The sequence below is a fragment of the Corvus moneduloides genome, chromosome 5 (assembly GCF_009650955.1).
Source record: "Corvus moneduloides isolate bCorMon1 chromosome 5, bCorMon1.pri, whole genome shotgun sequence".
Classification (NCBI taxonomy): Eukaryota; Metazoa; Chordata; class Aves; order Passeriformes; family Corvidae; genus Corvus; species Corvus moneduloides.
This window is the reverse complement of record NC_045480.1, coordinates 61,348,194-61,355,979: the sequence shown is the minus strand read 5'-3', so window position 1 is coordinate 61,355,979 and position 7,786 is coordinate 61,348,194.

The following is a 7,786-nucleotide window of genomic DNA, read 5'->3' as shown; positions in this document are numbered from 1 at the left end:
TATGGGCCCTTTGTTTTCTTCCTGCTCTTGGAGTTGATCATCAGTAACTGAACTGCAGTGGTGCTTTGGAATCTTGACTGTACTCTTTGGGATGCTTTGTTAGGTGCATGTGTTTACAGCAACAGGATTGTGAGCTTTGGCAAAAGTGCCCAAGGCTGCAGTTTGCATCTTGCTTAGGGCAAAACTGAATTTTAAGGCAAAAAGCCCTGCTAAGTTGAAGGATAATGACAAGGTAATACAATGACACTGTAATGAAATGCTGTCTGACAAGCACAATGGAATTCTGTGACTTAATTACAAATAGTTTCCACTGAACTGTTTAAGAAAATCTGCCTTATTTTGGAGGGGATTTATCAAGGAAGTGTGTAGATTTAGCTATATGAGTGGCATGGGCCATGAGAAGAGGCATCATGCTGTCAGTTCTTAATTGAAAATATGTAGGTGAATGAATAAGCTGAGGTTTCTTGAACTGCAGCAGCTTGTATATCTTTATGAAGCACAAAGTCCTGTGTATTCTTTGACTTGGTGGGTTTTTGGTGTATCCCCAGACTTCTCATTTAGCTCCGAAAATGTATTCAGAGAGGCTGTGTGGGCAGTGGTGATAGCTAATAGGTGGTTCAGGACTGCGTCCCAGATTTGTTACAGACGTGAGATCCACATTCTTGGGGTGGTTTAATTTTTACTTTGGAGGAGTATTTTTATAGGGCAGCAATGTACACCACGATGACTAATAGCAGAAGGCCAGTACGTAGAAGGTGTTAACTTGACTCAGTGCCAGTTAGGCCGCTCTCTACTGCCTTTAGGAAAGTTTCTTGTACATTTTTTTCCTTTTCCCCTGAGACACCTGGGAAATACTGCAGCTCTATTGGTTTGAATGAGTAGAGATAGCTCAAGAAATCAGTGATTGAACTGAAAGTTCTAATTTCTAGTGCCAGGCACATAGAGCACTGATTCTTATTTTAGGACCTAAGTACATATTTTTGTTTGGATTTAGAGAAAGACCTTTGAGTTTAGAGAAGGGTTGGCCCCTTTCAAGCTCTGATGAAACTCTACAAGCCTTGGACAGGTAGGTGGTTTTAAAGATGGTGATGGAATCCAATTCAAATGTTAAAAATTATTTTTCTGCTGCTGAGATCTATTATTTCTACCTTGAGCACAGTGGAAATAGTCAAGGGTTCCCTTTGTGTCCTGTTAAGCTGCTCTGCCTCGAATACGTTAAACGTAGGCAGGCTGTCATTATAGACTGCTCCTAATTGACTTGAAGGAGGCTAATGAAAAAAAAATCCAATTGAGAGTCCTTGGAAACTTTTTATAAAAATCTCGGTGTTGACTCTGGAAGCTCCTGGGCCAGTCCTGAGATTTAAGGTACTTAAAAATGTCCTTGTCCTACCCATTACTGAACAGATTGATAAAAAGTTTTCTAGTTAATATTTAGGTCTTCCCCAGTGTTTATCTGGTCTAATTCCCAGGAGACTTCAAGTGTCAGATTGGCAAATGTGATGTATTTCTGCTCTTCCTTATTCTCAGGAATTGGACAGTCCTGATATTATCCAGGCTGCAAATTCTTGCTTGAGGAATGGAAATGATTTCAGACAGTACTGAGATATTTAAGGAAAGGGCCAAAGAAAGCCCCAAGAGACACAACTAAGATAAGAGCAGGCTTTGGCTGTGAAGCCTTCTCCAAGCACAGAGTACTAATGCTCAGGAAGGAGCTTCCTAGTTCTGATTTTTTTTGTGGATGGTGGACACAAAGTAGCTGTTGGATCAACACAAATATTTATCAGTACTAGCACTAAGGAAGCCTGGTTTTATATGCAATTGTGCCTCAACTTACACTGCAAGCTCTAGTTGAAGCTGTGGTGCAATACAGTGTTATCACAGAATGGTTTGGGTTGGAAGGGACCTTTCAAGGCCATCCAGTCCAACCCCCCTGCCGTGAATAAGGACATCTTCAACTAGACCCTGTTGCTCAGAGCCCTGTCCAACCTGACATCAAGTATTTCCAGAGATGGGGCCTCTGCCACCTCTCTGGGCAACCCGTGTCAGCATTTTTCTACCCTCATTGTATAAAAATTAGTCCTTATATCTGTCTAAATCTACCTTATAGTTTAAAACCATTGCCCCTTGTTCTATACCCTACTAAAAAGTCTGTCCTCATCTTTCATGTAAGCCTCCTACAAATACTGAAGACCCAACACAGGGTCTCCCTGGGCCACTTTTCAAACTTGTCCAGGTCCCTCTGCATGTATCCTGTCCTCCAGGTGTGTCAACAGCACCACTCAGCTTGGTGTCATCTGCAAATGTGCTGAGGGGGCACTAGTTCCCAGTCTGTCATGGATGAAGTTAATGCTGGTCCCAGTATTAACTCTGAGGGACACCACTGGGGCATGATGTAGGCCAGTATGTGCTGCAGAACAGAGCTTGACTCAGCGCTGTGTGAGGATATGCAGCTGGACTTAGAGAGCTGCTAAAAGTCTTGGGGATTCTTAATATTTATTTGTGTGACGAACTGGCTGCTCAGGCCTAACAGTGAGGGTGTGAATTCTTTGGTTTTGTCACAGACATGTTTTTGGGCACTGCTGTGCCTGAAGAATGTGTCCATGCAATTACCAATCCTGATTTGTTCCCATCAAAAAAGGTTTTTGTTTCTCTGAAATTAACAGAACTGTAACCTCAAGAGTCAAGATACGGACTCCAATAATTGTTCACTGTCTCCATTTTTTATTAAATTTTTCTGAGGCTCTTTTTTGCTGGATAAAATCCATACAAATGAAGTACAAGCACCGTCAGTAAATAGTAATGAAAAGGTAAATTCGTTTTGCAAAGAAGCCAGTGCATATAAGACATCATCTGGAATAATGATGATTTTTTTTTTTTTTTTTTTGCACGGATCACAAAGCTATTACAGTCTTTTAAAATTAGTGTCTGGCTTTTAGGCTCTGTAATGGTTTGTGTGACCTCTTCTTACTCTTTGTCTAATAAGAAAAATTATATTGTTTTTAAATAAAAGACAGACACAAGGCATGATAATTGTATCGATATGGCTGATGTTTCTGTTAAATAGCATGGAATGAGAAAGTGTTTGGCTCAGTTTTTCAACTTGTGGCCACCTTTGGGGCAGGGAGGTATGGACTTGTAGCTGAGCTTCAGCAGAGCTGCCCCATGGCTCAGTGAGGAGGCACGAGGAAATCTCCATGCCAGCTTCCCACCTCTCTTCTTAGGCCAGGCATGGCACAGGGCTGGAAACTCGGCTGGACTGTGGCCAGGCTGCAGTTTGTGCATCTCTGTGGTGGGAAGGGCCACTTGTCCTGGACCTGGGTCACTGAAATCCAGGACATTTCCAGCTCCCCCAGTGGCAGTGACACTGTTATGTCCTTGTGCTATGGTAGTGTGCAGTTCACAGGCTGGACTGTATCCGTTTTTTTCTCACACACCAGATGATGTTCTGTGCACACAGCATGTCTTGGAGACCTAATTTGTAGGGATTTTAATTTCAAAGAGAGACTGAGAGCTGAATAACCTTTAACTTCTGTGAATTGCTCTGTCACGTGATGGCTTGACACTATTCCACCAGTGTAACTTGGTTCATTTTACTGGATTCATGTCAGCTCTTAAGGAATCACAGAATGGTTTGGGTTAGAAGGGATCTTAAAGATTATCTCGTTCGATCCCCTCTGCCGTAGGCAGGGACACCTTCCTCTAGACCAGACTGCTCAAAGCCCCATCCAACCTGGCCTTGAACATTTCCAGCGGTGGGGTGTCCATCCAGCATGAGGAATGGATCTCTGGAGTGAGGTTTTTAGCTACACCTTAAATCATGTCCTGTCTTAGTATTTTGAGCTTTTAATTCCAGAGTTGTCTCGTGTAAGAGCAAGTTGCACAGAAGTCCAAAGGAAATTTGCTTTGGAACCTTGAGGCCATCACCTTAATCCAGCCACGCTGCAGGATAGAAATTTCCTTGCCAAGTAGCGCCATCTATCAGCTGGTGGGGGGGTTTTTTGTTGTTTTGGGTAGTGAAGAGGGCTTTTGGGAGACCTGGCATTGAGCTAGGATGGGAGCAGGGAACTTGTGCCTTTTACAGTTAAGTCTTCCTTGAAGCTCTTGGAGTTTTCAAGTAAAGGGCATTCCCAGCAGCACACTGCCACCCTCAGTGTCGGGCCCTGTGTCTGTGTCAGGCTAGGCAGGCCAAAACTTTCTGCCTCCGAAGTGACTTGTTGGCATAAGTCAGAGCTTTACTAGGCAGCAGGAGGTTTTTGTGTGTGCTTTGCTCATTAGGACTTCTTTCTGTATTTTGTGTCATGTGTTTGTTGTAACCTAATTTTTATTTTGCTTTTTAATGTTACCTGGCTGTGCAATTCTATGCCTGGTGTTTGAGAAAGGCACCAGTCTTTTCACTGAAGGGTGATGTCTGTGTGTACTTTCAGCTTTGATTGTCTCATAGTGCTTGCTTGTGGGCTCCTTCTACCTGCATTCCCACACACTAGCAAGTCACTGTCTCCTGCAATTAGTTACAAAGAAGAATGATGAGATTGGCCCTGTGTTCTCCTCACTTCATCCTGGGATAATGGATTAGTCCAGATGCTTGACAGCAATGCATAAAGTGAGCGTGATGGAGTGTAAGCCCATGTGGGGACAGCTCTAGCACAAAACAACCCTGGCATGGCATACTCTAATTTCCTCCCTCATGCTTCATCTTGTGCAACGGTTCCACTTAATTATTGCACTGTGGAAGTGAGCTGCCCGGGCAGGGATTAATCCTTTCCAACAATTGCAATCAAACTTCCACTTGTGCGCTCAACTCCTAATGCTGGGCTCATGCTCAGGGGAAGGAATGGGAATTCAGAAGCATGAGCTCTTGAGAGCGGCAGAAATTTCTTCCTTGTCTCGCTCTGTAATAGTAGTGGCACTACTTGTTGGGGAGGGAGAGGAATAATGTTGTTTAGGAGGTTGTCAATTCCCAAGTTAGCCACATGAAGAAACCAGTGACCAGGTGAAGTCCCAAACACACCTGTTTGTTTAGCTAGGCTGGCTTAGGGTAAAAGTTAAACATGTCTGAAGTTTTGGGAAGGAGTTGAGGGGTGAGGGAGGATATTTAGGCTTTTAGGGTTGTTAAATGCCTGGTAGGTATTAATAAAATACTGTTTGGCATGCCTAAAAAACGTGTACCTTTAATCTTCAGGTGCCAAAAGATCTTTGGAAATTGTCCCCGATATCTTGAAAAAGGTGATGCCCAAATGTAAATCTTCAGTCCTAAGAATTTCAGAAGTAGCATGGGCTTGGTCTAGCTCTGTGAAACTAGAGATAACAGGGGAATTAAGAAGACCCAACTGGGAAGAGGTGCAGTTATGGCTTTAGAAATAACTTGATGAAGCCAAATTGTGTCCTTAGTTTGCACTCACCTCAGTATCTTTTGGAGCTGTGCAGTGTAGTCTTATGACCATCTCTTCATGCTCCAAATGGGCAAAATCTTTGCTTGTACTCAAGCTTGACATGCTGTCCTTGGACTTTTGAATGTGCGCTGGTCAAGATTCAGCTGTCCTCCCACTTCTGTCAGTACAGGGTTTTTTGCTGTGTTTCCAAAGAGCTCAAAATAAACCTTGAGGATGGCAGGAGTGTTTGTGTGGCCTCCCCATTCCTCCCTTGAAATCATATGCACTCATTTAGCTCCTCAAGAAAACTCCTGGGGAGTTGATCATCAGGGCTATCTAAGGACTTCTAGTTCCTGTAGACAATGCTGATTTCTGGTCCTGAAGTTTTTTGAGTAGGATGCTGGCTGCTGTATTTGCAGAGGTTTCCAAAGCACAGTGAGAGGGCTGCACTGGTTTGCCAAATGGGCTAAGGCTTGTCCTAAGGGCTAAGACTGAGAGTTAACTTCTACCCGGAGTGGCATCACTGTCATGTTACTACTGGTGTAAAAGATTAAGGTTAGATGTGTGTGTGTGCTCACTTGCAACTACTAACCAGCCTTAGTTAATCACTGCTGTAGATGACACCTTCAATATCCAAAATTGAGGCACTTTGTGACTTTCTTTTAGTCACTGTTATCATTCAGACCTTGTTTCTCTAATGGGCTCTCCATGAGGTGTGGGTGTTACAGTACTCACTGATGGCAGCACCAGGAACTGGTAACTTCAGGGATATTGCTACTCTCACTCCAGGCTTTACTTTTGGATCAAATAAGACCATTGGCTCCCTCCTGGTGGAAATACACTGGCTTTTCACATAGAATTTGAGTTTGATCTGGCTAAGTCACAGTAAACTTGTATTATAGAAATCCAGTTTCAGAAACCAGCCAAGTCCAGGCTTACTGTCAAAAAGATAAGAATTGTTTACTTGAGTCTGTACTGTCCAGCTTTGCAAAGTTGAAGTGGCTTAACAATTCAGGACCTTCTGGATTAATCTTTGCTTGAAGTAGCTTTACTTGCCTTGCCACATCACCAACTGAAATGAAATTGCAAAAAGATGGAATCTGTAAATGGGGCCACTACTGAGGCTTGCACGATGTTGCATTTTAGCCCTCTCTACATAGTTGTGAGGAAGGAAAACCTAACTATGTTGCTCCTGCCAATTCTTCCAGCTTGTTGCTGTCCTTGGGATTTTTCCATCAGTAAGGCAGTCTTCCTCTTCTTGTCTGTTATTTTGTGCTGGCTGTGGAGCATCTTTTCCTGTAGGCTTGAAGAAGGGAGAGATCAGCAACAGATACAGAATCAGGTTGCTTGTATATGTCACTGTAGTCCTTTAGGAAGGTGGACTCTGTAGAGAGTAAAACTCTGAGCCATTAAGAAGATTGCTGTTTGAATTGGTTGTGGCCCAGAGAGTAAGCAGAAGAAATACATCCCAGGACGTGACAGGAGAAGTGCTGTCTCGAGAATGCCCTTGATAGCCCTGAAGCTTTTCCATGGACATGTGATGGCAATTCCAGCAGACCTCTTTACAGCTTGCAGAATTCCCTTACTGCAGTGTCTCAAGCAGCCCTCTAGTTGTGTGCATTTGTGCATGCATGCTAAAGTAAAAATGGGTATTTCACACTGTTCTCTTAGCAGAAATGCAAAATAAACTCTTAAGGATACTGTGTCAAGGAGGCTGTTGTGCTATGGAGCATCATGTTACTTTGCACAAGGGTTTGTGCGTGGTTTTCAAAACTGTCTGATGATGGTACTTTTTATTGCATGTAGCTGCTTATGAAGTAATGAACAATTTTGTTTCCCCACTTTCTTGCTTTAAAGATTTCAGTTCTAATGTTTTCTGTTCCTGAAGAACAGAAGAGTTGTTCAGTATTTAAATAGGAAGATTTTTTTTTAATGGCAAAAATGCTAATGTTTGGATTTAGCTTAGAAATCAGTGTTAACTAATATGCAGAGAGAGTGAAGATCAACAGTGTTTGGAGCACTTGAAATCTCAGGTTTGGCTCCTCACATCCCTTGGGTCGGTGTGTCAAGATTTAAAGATAGGAATGGTTTGTCTTCCATCCTTTATGAGTAGCATAATCATGTTCCTTTTCAAGGTGCTTCAAAAAAGCCCCCTTTGGCTATAATATGACCAACATAAAAATAACAATATGAGAAAAAACAAACACGAACCCAAAGCTCCCAATCACACACAGCCCAAAAGCCTGGGATATGCTGTGACACCAAGGTTTTAGCACCAGAAACAAAACTAGAGGCACCCTGTTCTTGCAGCAGTTGCATATTTAATTTGAAATCCTTCTGTAGTTGCTGCTATGTAGTTTACCCCAAGCCCTGGCAGCACTTCCAAGTGTGGCAGTAAAGTAAGTATTACATCATAA